The sequence below is a fragment of the Sparus aurata genome, chromosome 21, assembly GCF_900880675.1.
Source record: "Sparus aurata chromosome 21, fSpaAur1.1, whole genome shotgun sequence".
In the NCBI taxonomy this organism is placed as follows: domain Eukaryota; kingdom Metazoa; phylum Chordata; class Actinopteri; order Spariformes; family Sparidae; genus Sparus; species Sparus aurata.
The window spans coordinates 22,716,066-22,732,643 of record NC_044207.1 but is presented as its reverse complement, the minus strand read 5'-3'; the positions used below and the strand labels follow the sequence as shown (position 1 = coordinate 22,732,643).

Sequence of the window (16,578 nt, the reverse complement as noted above, 5' to 3'; positions counted from 1 at the left end):
GGTGGCCCGTTGCTTCTCCTGTGACAAACACAACCCAAGGGAGAGGCTCATTTCCTGTGAACGCGCCGGCACGCTGCTTGGAGCCTTAAAAGTCGTATCCACTGACCCCTTAAGACCTTGAGACCACACAACCACAAATGCAGCGGAGCTGAAAATAGACCGACTGATCTGAGCCAGGCAACTACTGTATACGGCGTAATGAATGGGATGTGTGGGAACACCATCTGCAGCTCAACACATGAAGTCATTTGGTTTTTGATTTTCTTGAAGCGATGCGTTCAGCTTTTTCTCTGCTGTTGTGGTTGTTAGAGCTCGAATCAAAGTGCTTTTGTTTCATGCCCGAGTGTAAGAGAATGACACAATCACGATGTTTCCAAAAGGGGCTTTTCATAGAGGCAGTGATTGTGGACGTCTTTGTAAAAGAGCTTGACAGTTCGGTTAGCGTTAAGTCACTTCCTGTGCCAGATGCTGTGGGTATGACATCACTGTCTGCTTTGAGACTATGGCTTCTCTGTGGTACAGCCAAGTATGGTTAAATCACAGACTCTGTGCGGGTAACTAGGGAAAGACTAGAGGCAGGCCAAACATGTAGTCATACTAATACCGTGGAGAAAGGGAGGGGGAGCGGCAGCGGAGAGAGCTACAGTTGGTTAGACACTGTAACTAAGAGGTTTGTATTTGTTTTGAACCATTAACTGACTCCTAAATCTTAGCTTCAAGAAAAAAAGCAACAAAAGGGGCAAGTTTATGATCACAAAGATCAGGAATGTTGGGATTTTTTTTCCTTTGATGAAATTCCAAGTTTCCCCACGTACTTTAGGAAGCGCTGCCAAACAAATGGAGCGTAAACTCATCTAGCAGAGAATTAAAACATGTCAGCGAGGGAGAAAGTGTTCAAACATCAAAGCTAGACGCACGCAAGGTGCCTCTCAAGGTCTCCTCTTTCACACAGAAGACGTCTTGTAACGTCGGCCGCCGAATGAAAAAAGCTTGTCAGTTTTGGCAACAAGACAGTGGAGCGGTTTACGTGATTGGAGAACATGCAGGCCAGGTTTCAGGATCAGCAGTGTTCTCTGTGTACCCATGTAAATGAGAGAGGCCACAGTCGGGGACGGGGCCGAGCAGATCGAGGATCTCAGATGTCCGATAATGTCGGAGAAAACAATAATCTGCTTGAGGTGCAGCTCCCTCAGGAGCACCTTTGAAGTGGAGCGAAGAGGAGCCGAACCACAAGGAAAATTTTCCACAAAGTCAAAGTGAGGACATCTGCCAGTGGTGGAAAGTAACTGTATTACATTAATGGCATTTGAAGTATTTGTAGTTGTTGTACTTTGTATCTCTACTGCACCACATGTATTAGTATTATTCTTTTCTCTCCACTACATTTATCTGACAGCTGCAGTTACTTTTCAGCTTAAAGGAGAACTTCGGTCGATTTAAACATGCAGCTTCATTGCTCAAGCTACCCTTGACTTGCCAGTACCGAAGACGCGAACACATTTGGTCCAACCATTACAGAGCTCCGTGAACGGAGACTTAGCATTGATAGCTAACAGCATGGGGTCAGAACTTCACACTGTGTTTTAAGCATCTTAACATGCTCCACATCTCACACCGAATGTTATGCAACATCAGCAGACACCTTAGCACACAGCACTGTAGCGTGTATGACTCAAACTGAATAAAAAAGTAGTTAAAACAGTGTGTTTGTGCAAGGAGCTACTTACCTGTTTGTTGACATCCGTGTCTTCCGGTAGCTAGACCAAACTAGACAATCCGTCGAGCGTGCACTTACTCCCTCACTGGTGGAGACGGAAACGTAATCCAGCATTTTCGTGTTTATGTTCATAATGTACATGTCCATGTTACAGCCTGTCATGAGCCATGAGCCTTACAATAGCCTGTTAAGCCTGTTAAGTGCACACTCGATGGATATGCTAGTTTGGTCTAGCTACCGGAACACACGGATGTCAACAAACAGGAAAGTAGCTCCTTGCACAAACACACTGTTTTAACTACTTTTTTATTCAGTTTGAGTCATACACGCTACAGTGCTGTGTTGTAAGGTGTCTGCTGTTGTTGCATAACTTTTGGTGTGAGATGTGGAGCATGTTAAGACGCTTAAAACACAGTGTAAAGTTCTGACCCCATGCTGTTAGCTGTCAATGCTAAGTCTCCGTTCACTGAGCTCTGTAATGGTTGGACCAAATGTGTTCGCGTCTTCGGTACTGGCAAGTCAAGGGTAGCTTGAGCAATGAAGCTGCATGTTTAAATCGACCGAAGTTCTCTTTTAAGATTTTACCTAAAAAACATGGTTTCAGTTCAATACGTGCTAAAGGTCTTGAGAGGTCAAATGAAAAGAGAAAGAGAGAAGTGCAAACAATTAACACAAATTTGTGTTGCGGAACTTTTTTTTTCTTCTTTCCTCTCTCTTGAAATCATCTGATGACCCCCCAGATTTATCTTGTGAGTGAAACCTTTGGAGGGAACCGACTCCTTATTTGGGAAACAACTTGACTAAACCATTAAACAGTCAAGTTGTTAAAACCAGCATCAACATACGGTAAGTGTGTCAGTTTTGCCGAGAACACAGAACCTGAAAACATGGTAAGAATGAAGCTTGTTCATAAAAATACGTAAGATAAAGTTGCCGTAAGCATTCGTTCGTTGTCATTTGAGCTTAACTTCCTGTCCGTTTTGCAGTCGACCACGCAAACACACAGCGGTACTCGTCAGTCACAGCAGCAAACAGGAGGATCCCGCTCTGCGTGGTCACAGGCAGACAGGACCGCCTCTGTATGGAGTTCTGAGTCCTGATTGGATAATGTGGGCAGGGAGACCAGAAAATGCAGGAGGAGGAAAAGAGACATGGATCACCGACAAAACACTTACCGTTTGACCATGGAGTTATTTAACCCATATCTTAATTAAGAAAATATATTTATTGCGAACAGCAGCTTTAAGTTATTTGATAAATGTGATGTTGACATAGTGGAACAGGTGCAGTTTAGTTTCTGGGTGTATCACACACATGACTTTCACACTGCAGACCAGGGTTAATTTCCTGTGTGACACCAAAAGTCAGTGTTGATTGTTTTAAGGAAGTGGTTATTTGAACTCAAACCATTCGTCTCTCTCTTTCACCATTCATACATTTTTCGCAGTTGTCAGAGGAAACCAGACTACAAATCTACTGCGTGTGGAACCAATCGCATGATTGTCTTTGCCTATCAGTGCATCGGCTCCTGCACATCAACTTAAAGCTCCTGAAACCCTTCTGTCAAATCTTAAATATATCCATATAGTATTAAATATTCATGATTAAATTGAATTAAAATGTATAATTCATTATAATTCAAATCATCAAGAGTCAGCTAATGTGCTTCATCTGGACTGTGTGAGTGTAGATTGATTAGATTTGATTGACGGTGAACAACATGAACCAACAACTAGTCAGTTCTAATATAGTTAAATCCTAAATGACGCACGGTTATATGATATCATCTTCTCCCAACTGAGCCTTGTTCACCTCAAACTAATGAGAGGAAAAGTTAATGGAATAGGCAGGTTTTTGAATACTTGTAATGGAGTATTTTTACAGTGTGTTACTGGAGGTTCATACTTCCTCCACCTCTGTCCGCTGCTGTCATATCTGCGTCAGAGAATTTAAAAAAAAAAAAAAGAAAGGCATCGCGTTGGAAAAGACTAAACTCAAATACGGGAACGGAAACAGAATGAGGGCTGAAATTGTGAAATGCGTGACAAAACTTCTCTATGGAACATGAGGTCACTGCGAGGAGGGGGGCAATAGTCATTCTTATGCAATTTAACTTCCGGATGAGAAATCTAAGCAACAATCCACAGCCTGTAATCTTGTTTACTTCCTCGAATGAACTCCGATGTTCTCCTGGCTGAGGAGACTCTTTTCCTCCTCCTTTTTTCTCCTCTCAGCGTTGGAATACTGGGGAAAAGTTCAATGACCTCTCTCTCAGGCAACCAGCTGATTTTCATCCGGGGGGAGAGAGGAATGAGAGGAATGCATTGATGTGTGGAGACAAACAACTGCACTGTGTGTGCTCGAGAGGCCTGATACGAGGAGGAATGAACCTTGAGATAACGGGGCGGACTGTGAGAAACACAGCTACAACGCACACTCGCATTATGTAATATAATAACTATATTTAATCCTTCTTTTTTACATGAGAATGGATGTTATTAAAACCTAATCAAGGAGCTAAATTCCCCGGGTTGACACTATACTTATATTTCTGGTCCTTTATCCTCTGAGTTCAATGAGACTCACATGAGACTTTTGGAGAGTGCCGTGTTGAGCAGCGCGCTTTAAAAAACGACCGATTGTTTGAACTATCTGGAGCAGGTTGACTCGCTGAGAGCTGTGTGACCTTCTCCGTCTGTGTGCCGAGACCAAAAGGAAAACAAGCACAGCCTACCTGATGAATGATAATAAGTTGCCTATTGTGACACTGAAGGTCTGCTGTGAGAATGTGCAGAAAGCTAATAAGGCACATGTCAGTTTCATAATAGAGGAGTTTTTTTTTTTTTTTTTTTGTATTTTGGCATTTTCTCTCTGGAATAATCCATGGAAAATGTCATTAGTGGCATTCACTGACTGCCTGTTGTGAGCTGTTGACGCTGATGTGCAGTGAATATTAGAATATACTGCCTCAGAATTTAAAGATCCTCTCTGTGTGTGTATACAAGCTGTAATTTGTAAGAAATGACTAGAATTCGAAGGTATCTCTAAGCAGCCATAGGGGGGGAACATAACCGCAAACTGCTTCTCACTATACTCTTCGTTGTAGCTATCTTTGCCTACAGCGACCAGCTGCCGTTAGCGAGAAGCTCATTAGCCATGGAGCTAAGTGGCCCTATTAGCTAAAGGGAGTCTGCCTGGATCATGTCCTCGAGTTGCAGGGCGAGTAATATTCAGGTGACGGGGCTCAGCTCAATTGGGTTCAGCCCAATTGGGTTCAGCCATCTAACAGGGAGCACAGATAGCACGTATACGTTTGACAAACATTGGTCCGATGAAGAGAAGTAATGTTGAAAAGATGTAGTATAGGTAGCATTTGCTAACTGAGAGAAGTCCTCCCACTAGTAGACGTCTCGCCAACGTGTTCCCAGTTAGCAAACATTCCCCATGCTCCATCTTTTCTAGGTAACTCACACCGACAACAGCAAGAATCATGTGCGTTGTAGGGGACCAGACTTTGACTGAACACAGCCTCTGAGACCGGTGTAGATTGGTTTGCAGACAGGGGAAACAGTAAGGAGGCGATTTACAGCAGCTGTGGCTTTGAGGACAAGAAGACACAGCAAGTGGGGACAAGGGAGGACAAGGGAGGCATGAGGTGGACAGAGTCAGGCAAACAAATGGCATAAGAAAAGTATGATTATGGCAGTACAATCCTTTAAACTGCCCCTGTTGTCTTTTCCTATTTAAAAAATTGCAGAATATACAAATATTGGACCAGGACTGGCTTCCAAACTGTTTGTGATGTCACAAATCGTGTTTGTAGGGCCACCTCTTATTTCTCGCACACAAAAAATGTAAACTTAGGTGTACATATAGACAGTAGATGAATTTAGAAACAGCCTCCTGGTGTTGAACTCTGCACCTACATCATTGCACACAGTGAAGCTCAAACATTCAACTGTAGGAACAAGAAGAAAAACAAGTTTTTTACGGGAGGGGGACTTTAATACTGTATATCGGGCTGCAGCTGTCAAAAGTGTTTTATTTTGTGCTACGTAATGCCCATGTGGATGTTTTCACAAGTACATTCCTCTGTTTTCTAAGTCAGCAGATGGATCAGCTGAGAATCAGATGATTGTTGAGTCAGATGACTTTAACAGGCAACTTTATCCAAGTTTGCTCTATACATTTCTATGGAGTGAGCAAATCTACTCCTACTTCTCCAACTCAAGGAAATCAAAGTCATTTGCTCTACCAGCTCCGTTTGGCTTTGCTCTTTCAACCCGGGTGGCCTCATCTTATTTTTGCCAGCCATCCATACATTTTTTTTCCAGCAATTACTCCAGCAGTCTCGACCTGGCTGCAGCACATTTGGCAGTATAGAAGGACTGGACTGCCTGTTTTCTGGCTTTATAAGCCTCCTCTGCTTGCGTGCCTTCCCATCTCTCCCTGTTAGCCTCACCTCCTGATCAAAGACACCTTGTGAAGTCCAGTCATTTCATCCAGGAATATTTTTTAACCCCCTGTCCTCCCTGCAGTGCAGGGATTGGAATGTGGATTCACATTTATTCCAATCTGGAGACCTTGAAGGTCGAGGGGGCCTGAGTGCCTGCTGTGATAGATTGGGTGGTATCAGAAAATGAGTTCTCGAAAGCTAGCTGATAATTTGCCAGGCACAATCAAAGATCTTTCCTTTAACAATGTACAGTTTAATTCTGTTGATTAAACGAGAGAGAAAACATACTTATGGCCTCTTTCTTCTTTTTTTCTCACCACTGAAAGATAAATGAAGCACTTAATAGGTCAATTTGCAGAGTTAATTAAACTTCTGGTGGTTAAATTTGCCGACATTAGACTCGTCTAGACATGTCACAGTTTTAACGCTCCTCTATAAAGAAAAATGGCGCCTGACATAACTGAATCCAGGCATCATAAAAAATTTGCTCTGAGATGATAGCATCACGCAAAAAAAGAATCATAACTGCATTGTCAAAAAATACCAAAAAATGCTCAACAAAATACCTAAGAAGAAAAGGAATCACTGTCAGTTCTCCTTGTTTTTACTCTCCCTGCTGTCTTTGAAGTATCTGTCATTATTTGAAGTTGTAATGACAGCCCAACAACCAATTAAAGGCAGCAAACCATCAGAGTCGACCCAGTGAAATTGATGTAATACAACGCTGTGGCAGTACTGGGTTACGCCTCTGCCGGCAAGATATCCCTGTCAGAAGCGGCATGCAGTGGTAGTCCTCTGAAAAACAGCAGGGGTTATCTTGTGACAGCGACAAAATGTCTGTGCACCGCAGCATGCTGACAAGATTTGGTTGTTGGCATGGGCGAACATCAAGAGTTAAGAATGGCGAGGAGTTTGCGTGAGCGCTGAGCGCTGCCCTGGAACGATACGTAGCAGCAGCAACGTTCCCTCGGCTAAGCTTTTATCTTCCAAACATCAGGGGCGTATCGTTTTCTCTGCACTTCAAACCTAATCAGTCGCCATCAAAGGTGACTGCCAGCAGGGTGGTGCTGTCTTACCGGGAGTCAGGGCACAAACACACACATACACACACCGCTTGAAAGCCGTCAGCATAAAAGTGCTAAAACATCTCTCTAAGGTCTTTCCACAGAGACTCTCTCTCCTACAGCATCAATTTGGATGAATCGCCCTCATATACAGTCTGACATTTACAGCCACAGGTTCACTGCGTTAATTGAGTCTTTGCTCAGAGATACCAACACAAACCATCGGAAATGCTCAATCAATACAACATAATCGAAGTGATATCCGAGCAGCGGCTGACCTCACTCAGCGTCCACAGTAACGGATCAGATTTCCTAGGGGCTATTTGCTCTGCTGCCAAAAAATCACATTGGGGAGGGGGTCCGGAGAATTATTTACCCCAGACCTCTGTGGACGAGGCACCGAAATCTATTTACCATTATCTGGCCGTTGTCATTTTTTGGGGGAGGGCATGTACTCAGCATTTCAGAGAAGGGCCAATAATGGCATGCTGTTTGTTAATGGCCAGTGCTGTGGCTAGTTGCACTGGGAAATCCCAGCGGAGATGGTTGTCGTGTGTGTGTGTGTGTGTGTGTGTGTGTGTGTGTGTGTGTGTGTGTGTGTGTGTGTGTTGAGGCTGAATGGCACGGCTAACAGGAAGCTAGGCACCCTGGGGCCATCTGCTCCCTGCCATGGCTCACATGTCACCCTGTGACAACACAGCATTATTGATTCACACTCCCACATCCGCTTCTGTGTGCACATGCTGATGTGCCACAGTACATGTGTGTATGCAGATGTGCGTGAGTGTGTACACAGCCATTTCGTGGAAAGCAAATAACTGATTTGCACCAGCACATCCGCTTCTGTGTTTGCCTGTCTGTGTGGGTATATATAAACTCTACTGGCCTTAAAGGATCAGTTCACACAAATCACTAAAACATATTTTTTATTTAGTGCTGGTGGTATTCAGCTGTGCAGATAGTTCCACTGTAGTAAGCTGCAACAGTCCATGATTCGTCCGAATGATTAATGAAATATCTCCGGACTGCAGTTCCCCATAAATTCTTAGGGGCATTTCAGCCACTTTCGGCTCGTTGTTTTGATTTTAAAACCAGCAATGCTGTCGTTTCGGTTCAACCTACAAAATCAGTGACTAGCTGGTGAACAGTGTAGTGTTTAGCAGCTAAAGAGAGAGATAATTACCGCATGTGTTAGTGGAGACCAAAACAGAACCAAAATCAAAAGGGAGTGTTGAACTTAAAATTCATGATGTCACCAGAAACAAGTCAAAATGAACACTGGCATTAATTCTTGTGTTTGACCCATTCAGCCACCCCAGCCTCTTCCCTTTCTTTCTCTTTTTATTACCACACCCTGACTTGCTCCGAGCACCTATGGTGTTCATTTGAGTTAACTGAAAGCCCGGTGCGTCTCACACAGATGGCAGAGCGGTATGCAAAACGGTTGTAATTGACGATCTGTGAATGAGAACGGTTTGGTTTACAGCTAGTAAGCAGCTAAAACATTGGTAATTACTGGCTTCACAATCTTTTCTGCTCAGTGTTCTGCAAATACAACAAATCAGTGGAGGTGAATGATCATTTTTTTATCATCATAATGAAAATAAATCTCTTGAAAGGCTTCCCAGAAACAATGTTTTGCGGAGATTTCGCTCCCAGAGGAAAACCCTTTGTCTGAGATTTTGGGGGAACTGACCCTTTAACGACTGTTAAGGTTGTCCCATGCATGCAACAGGCTCTGTCTTTTGCGAACAAGAAAGTCATTTACGAGACGCTCCCAGCTGCATTTCAAACAGCAGCGGCTATTGTTGCTCCAGAAATTAATTGAGAATATCAAATCTCTTTTTAAAACCCTTTTGGGGGTTCGTCCCAAAAATATCTGCGGCAGCTAGACAATGGGAGGAACCGTTTAACCTTGCCCTATATTGATATGCTGCGCAGCTTGCAAGGGTGTGCCCAGTGGCAAAGTCAACTAGTGTCTCGGTAGGCTTCTCATTATCCAGCTCCCACCATGACAGGAAAGGTGGAAAAACTCTTTTCATCTGCCGTCTCAAATGGTTCATTAGGACTTTTTTCTTCTTCTTTTTTTTCACACGGAGTGGCGGCGGGGTTTGTGATGTGAGCGTAGCACGGAAGCAAACAGGGCAGGGATTTATGTGTAACATGACAATTAAAGGACCACACGGGAGCAGTGACGGCAACACTTCTATATTTAGAGGCCTCTCACGTGTCCCTGCATTTTTCAGGGATGTGGAGCGTTACCTGACACTAAAAGCCAGGAATCAGGGTATTAGTGTGTTGTTTGTGAAGGGATTGGGGCACGTGGATGTGTGCAGATGACTGTGTGTGTGTACGGCAGCGGGGTAAGTGACAGACAGGAGGGAGAAAGAGGATGAAGAGGAGGTAATTTCTCGGCTGGAGCGCGGACAGCCTTTGGGGTTCTACTTGAGGGACATCCATTTAGTGTCCGAGTTTATCTGCTCCATATATTATTCATCGGTGTGTGTGCTGACTGGGAAAGCAGTGCTTTTAAACAGCTCAGGCACGTGCCCCCTCGTGCAACAGGAAAAACAGCAGGTTGAGGTGATTACTGACTGGAGCAAAAATAATAAAAAGGAAACACAATCATATGGCTGGATTCACAATCTGTAGGCTCGCATGGCCCCGGAGGCGTACACGCGAGGCACAAAATAAACTAACAAAAAACCACAGACACACGCACGTCATGATTATCCACTGATAAAATCACCCACACCCCTGCACCGGCTGCTCAGGAAAAGAAACACCCAGGTCGTCTCCAATATTTATTTACGGTCGCTGTTCCCCCGGCAGACATTCCTCCGGCTCTCCTGAGGAGGCCCAGAAATAAGTGCACAGGACAGGGCGGAGGGTCTCTTGGGCGGGGAGAGGTGAGGTCGTGGAAATAGACACAATACTCACAAAGCACCAGAATGATGTTCTAGAAACGGCGACAGAACTGTGTGCTGCTAGAGCGATTACCAAGTACAGCAAAGGTGCATGTTTACATCGCGTCAGAGACATGCTCGGCATGTGTGGAATGGTAAAGAAGGAGTGTCATGTCAAGCTGGAAAGAGATCAAACTGAATGCCTGACCTTACGTTCTAGTCCTCAGCATGGTAAAAAAATCCTTTGTTTGGGTGAATTTTAGCTGTAGCGAGTGTTACTCTGTCTTCACGATTGCAGCCTTTTCTGTAATTAAGACTGACAGCATGTCTGCAGTTTGAGGCTCAACTTGATTTTATTGTCAGAAAATAAAAGAATCGCAGCTCAAATTTTCGAGTAAATAGCTAAATTATTCATTGCATCATATCCAGCTGCAAGAAAACCTTATATTTGTTGTTCTATGCAGTGAAAGGCTCTGTGGGTGATGTGTTTAGACACAAAAAGGACTAAAATCTACAATTCTCCTTTGTGAACACGTTCAGATGTACGTGATCCCAGCATGAAAACCGACCATATCAGTCTCTTAGTGCCTCAAACTGCATCGCCAGAACTGTCAAGGCTCGCTAAATGTGCTTTCTACACGCAGGACTGAATATCTGGAACAAAGGTCTTTCTGCTTGGAGCATCTAAGAGACCCAGATAGCAGCAAGTCTTCGACATCTCTACGGGCCTTGCTCGTGAAAGAAAGTATTCATGTCAGACCGATGCAGGGCTGCCTGCGTCTGTAGGAAATGTTTCTGGGATTACAGTTGCCGGGGCTGATGGATGTAAACACAGCAGCGGCAGATGGCGAGCGACCGAGGCCTGCGCAGCAAAAGGGGTACAGTACAGGGGGAATATCTTGGCTGCTTTTCTCGCCACGCTGGGCTGCTCTTCTGTGGCGTGCAAGTCTCCATTACAGAGCTGAGAGTCCACGTGAGGAGATAACATTGTCAGACGCAGTGAAATTATGTTTTTATTTCTCTGCTTTGGAATGAAGGGTGGGAGGGGAAACACCCTACATGCTATTTGCATGAGTAATCGTTTGTTCCTCTGTCTGATTGCTGGAAAATAATAGAGTGGAGTTGGTCTCGCACACTGATTTTTGTGTGATTAACAGCAACAAATTAACAGATGAAAAAAATGAGACTGTGGCAGCACACGGAGTGGAAAGAGGATTTCTGTCTTGGGACGGATGGATCGATAGCATGGCGCTCATGACACTGTTAAAGCGTGACAGTACAGACTTCTTTCGGTTGGGAAAATAGTCCATGAGGGGAATCCATGAGCACCTCCTGAACGTAGCCACAGACAGTGTTGTGTTGTCTTTAACGGATCAAATTTGCATCCTGAAGACGCAAATTGTTTGTAAGTGAGAGATTTTTTTTTAGCCGCATGTGCCTCCTTTGTGACTGAGTTTGTTTGGGTTTTCTCCACCCCCCCCTCCTCTACTCGGCAGACATGTCACCTATATGGAGATTAATGACTTCCCCGCGCTGTCCCAGATCCACTCAGCCTCGACAAGGGAGGAGAGGGGGCGCAGCCAGATGCCCGCAAATACCGTAGTAACATGCAGGTCCCACCCGTGGACGAGCAGATTGTGCTCAGGGAATCCCCCACAGGATGGACCCAACCCAAGCCAACTTGCATTGTTTTCCTTTCACATAGACACACACCTGTAATAGCCAAAGAAATAGGCCACCTGGCTAGCAGCATTCCTCAGACATCTGATCCTGCAGTTGGAGACTTAAAAAAAAAACTCCTTCTTCTCGGCTATGAAAAGACGACACAACCCTGCTAGTCGCTCTGTGAGGCTGCACAGAGCTACATGCTCATGTCTGCGTGGTATGCTAACAGCAGGTATGTTTACCACGTTTGTCATCCGGTGTAGTGCACGCTAACATCTGCCATTTGGCGGTAAACAAAAAGCTCAAGCTGACGTAAATGGACCGGCATTCATATAGCTCTTTTCTGATTTCTTCAGATCACCCAAACACTTTACAACACTTCACGTTCACAGATTCAAACACTGATTACTGAGGCTGCCATGCAAGGTGCTGCTCGTCAGGTTGGCGATTTCTATCCCAAAATACTTCTATGTGAACCATTCGTAGACACACATACCTTGGGATTCGGTGTCTTGCTGAAGGACACTTCCGTTCTTTTTCTTTAAATGAAGAAATAGTAAACAGTTCTGATGTTATAGCAGTATCTAGTGCATGCTAACCTTTAGGAACCGACACTGGTATCTAATGAAAAGTCGCTGCTCTCATTGGACCTCAATGTAATCACGCCCATAGCTTCCAGTACTTCCTTATAGGATGCCGACTGGTCCCAACCACTGTGGGTCGGCCACACCATTCGAGTGTGGAAGAAAAATATGATCCCTGGTCATTCTGTCTCCGTACAATAGCAGGTCCTACGTATCTTGTACAGTCGTTGAAGCCTGGATAAGGATAGTGACGACTGATCTATGAGCAATCTTCTCATGGTCTCGCCAACCTAGATATTCAAAGCTTAAACAAGATCTTGGAGGAGCAAAATAACAGCACGACTGTCTGCACAGAGTGTTGCCATGATGATCCTAACGAGTCTTCCCAAATGCCCAAATTATATCTTACAGCTTCAGGAAGCATCTCCCCCATACATGGTTATCTGTTTAACAACATAGCAAGGGGAGTGATGCAGAGTCTCTCCCCTCTAGCCAGAGAACTAGGAGGTAAAATAGGTCAGAGACACCTAGTCTGCTAACATAGATAGATCGAAGGCCTCCTTGCGAGGTTTACGCAAACAGTTACCTTTGCCTTGTCTTGGTTCGTCAGACATCTGTTCTGTAGACAGTAGCTATCTACAGTAGCTACAGTAGAATATCTAGGTTGCAGAAACCATGAGAAGATTGCTCGTAGAGTGACCTGGGAGAATCATATTTTTCTCCGACAACATGATCCCGCAAACTATAATGATGGTGCTCGATGAAAAGTCATGAGATCATTAAACCAACTCGCGGTGGCCCAACAGGAAGATTAAAGGGACGACCAAAGCTCGGATTAATCCTGTGACATATTTCAGTTTGAACTCAAGAAATTAATTTCTCAGCATCATATCTGGAACCGTTCTCAGTCGCCCTTCCAAAGTTGTGAAATCGCTGTTTTCATTTTGGCATTTCGCTCGGTGCCGCCCCCTCAGTCAGTCAAATGTCTGAGGTCAAGCATGTAATTTCAGAAGTCGAGCGGCGTCTGCCACTTTGTTCAATCACTTGGTATTTACAGCGAGGGCGTGTAAATAAACACAGGTGCACCGTGTGTGGGTGAGGCTGCCACCGAAATGCAATCGTCCCCTGATGAGTGCAATCTCTGCCTCCACAAAGGATGAATTCATACCGTTTGAGAAAACGGAGTGTTGAGGACAATGAAAGGACAGTGTTTTACATCCCGGAGAGTGGGAAGTAATCAGTGCAGGGTGGCAGCCGTTTCACCCTCAGCTGGGTTTTGCAAATACAGTAACTGCTTTGTTATTTCTAAAAGCCAGATTTTGTTTAACTGAAAGTATATTTGACTCACCGGTGATGCTCAGACTCAACAACGATTAGTGGGCTCTCCTATTTTAGGCCCAAATTGTCTCAAAAACAACAGGAAACAGAGGGTGGCTGATAGAAAGGCTGTTTCCACACCACTCTCACATGTCAAAAATGTCAGTAAGAGGTTGATTAGCCCCCACCTTTGTTTAAAAACACAAGACTCACCTCTTGCTCATACAATAACACAATGGACAGTGTAAGTGACCGTAAACACAACCTGTCAAAACACACATATGACTGTGTTTACTCAATGTGTTCATTGTTACAGTTTGTAACCTCACAGTGCTGCAGTGATTGAAACGTGTGTTTTATCGCAAATCCCCCAAGAGACACCTCAGTGATGGCGGATGAAATTAAAGGTGCAATATGTACGTGAATAGGAGGCAGCATATCACCAGAGTAACCGCTCACTGCTGCTAGCTGTAGCTGCCGTTGGCTAGTTCACTCCGCTCAAGATGTGTGACCCCAAAATGGATGGATACCCTTTGGAAAAGTCCAAGAAGAGGAGACTAGACGTAAACATTTTGTATTTTTGTGTCACCGAAATCCACTCAAAGCTTTCACACTTTATCGCTTTATCTTGACAGAGATATCAAGATAGTATCCAGAGCGCCAGCCGTTGTCATGTCCCCTTCTTTTATGGGAATTTGGGTAAGGGGGTTACATTCTACAGTTAAAAATCTATACAATGGGGGTATTTATTGCCGGATTCCAGCATCTTTAGATTCAATCTATGACCAAAAAAAAGAAAAAGGATTTTTGTTCTCACTGTTTCCAGTCCAGCATTTGATTCCTGATACTCACGATCTCAGTATCTCTAAAATCTTGGCTACAGCCCTGAGACCACTCAGGGGGGGGAAATGTCTGAATGTCTGATAAGATATTCTCAGCAGCCAGGGGTGTGGATGCATAATTCAGGAAGAAATCAGTACAAGAACAACAAACTTTTACTGGCCATACAGGAAACACCCCAGCCATTTATATATAGGGAGCTTCTTTAGGTTTTTACAATGTGGGAAAACGACCCGAATGATACAGGGACGTTTGTATATTTGCAACACTTGGCAACGTGTCAATACAAAAAGGAGAAGCTGAATTTCACAAATGCTGCGTGGAGCACAGACAAAACGCTGTGACTACAGTGTCGGTTATTACATTTCAGGTAATAACTGAAACACAAACACACGGCTCAGGAAATTCCCCACCTGAAGGGCATTCAAATGGTTAGCCTGTATGAATCAACACACTCAGTCAGACTCCTCTCTGTCTTTACTGAAGCTCAAAACACTCGAGGCGTAAACTCACATGAGCTAATGTTAATAAACACTGTATTCAAATTGTTTTTAGAGAGCCTAGTTTGAGCTTAAATGACTTGCATATGGTCCCCTCTGTGCTTAGAGCAAGAGATCCAACCAAAATGACCCCAAAGTGGAAACATACGCTTTCAAATAATCCTGAATAATCCTCTGGATTAAAAGAATGCTCTTTCCCTCTAAAGTGGATGCAGAGCGAGCGGAGACACAGCCATCTCCGCCCAGCTGGAAAACACAGACTATGATGACCTACATTATTGTACAGTGGGCACAGGCTCAGGAGACCGCGAGCAGCCCAGCCCGCGCCAGCTTGGAGGCACAGGTCTAAAGAAGAAGCAGACAAAAGGGTTCCAACCTCGATGCACAGAGGACCGTATGTTAAACACGGCGGCTGTGGATTAGCGCTCTGTGTTCCTGGAGGGCCCTCCCTCTGTTGCCTGCCTTTGATATGTGGCACAACCTGCCACCTCCAGGGGCAAGGCAGACTCAAGGGGAATGTTAAACGGTCCTTCCCTTTGAGATGAAATGTTCGATATGAATCATTGATGACCCACCACCACCGCCGCCAACACCACCGACACCACCACCACCACCACCACCACCACCCAATTCTTACACCTTGCGGCTAAGATAACACGGCAACACAAATGTTATGCTCTCATTAAGGGCCAATTCTGCTAATTAGAAGCTAATTCGTGGCAGATTGCTCGGAATAGATGTTGAAGGTGCGGCTGTGCAGAGGAGGAGAATTGTTGCACAAATAGATACGATATTGCACACTTTTCTTTTCCTGATTTAACTCTCATTTAATTTCTCTGTGAATGAGTGTGTGTGTGTGTGTGTGAGAGTGTGTGTGTGTGTGTGTGTGTGTGCAGGTAAAAGGCAGAGTGCGAATGCCTCTCCTGATTGCCACCTGAAGGTTTATGTGTCATGTATTTGTGCTGATGCCTTGTCCAGCCGTGCCCAGGGGCCTGGACGCATTATTTCAATAGTTTCCAGTTTGGTGACATGTGTCTGGCCTCTTTCCTCTTGTTAATGCATCACATGGCAGCAGCACCTGAGCACTCTGCTGCATAAACCTTCAACTTCAGGTAAATGGTGACGTTGAAAAGTTTTTTTTTTCTTTCTTTTTCTAATATTACGCATTGAACACTGCTTTCGTAAAACTTTAATTCCCCCTGCCCCCTCCTCTCCTCTCCATGACGGCAGCGTGGACACCACTGGCTCTGCAGTTGACAGGGCGGCCTTTATCTAGAGCGTCGGGAGGTGTGACGCAGCTCGCTGCCCAATTGGTTAGGCAAGTTTAACAGCCACCGCGAACAGCCAATCAGAGCCGTTCATTAGTGAGGCCGTCCATCTCGAGCCCTGGCGCTGTCGTGCGTAATGGGTGCATCTGGAGAATTTAATGAAATTAATGATCGACTACGGCTGCGGTTTCGACTTCATCTTGTAACTCGTGTCAGATCGAAGGTTTTGATCTCCATCAAACATGTTCACATTGACCGAAC

General features: G+C 44.6%; 1 protein-coding gene across 1 annotated transcript in view; it reads right to left on the bottom strand.

Annotated features, from left to right (window-relative positions):
- bcl2b (BCL2 apoptosis regulator b) overlaps positions 1 to 16,578 on the bottom strand; it is a 30,269-nt gene that overhangs the window by 12,431 nt on the left and 1,260 nt on the right. The gene's annotated exons all lie outside the window — the stretch shown is intronic.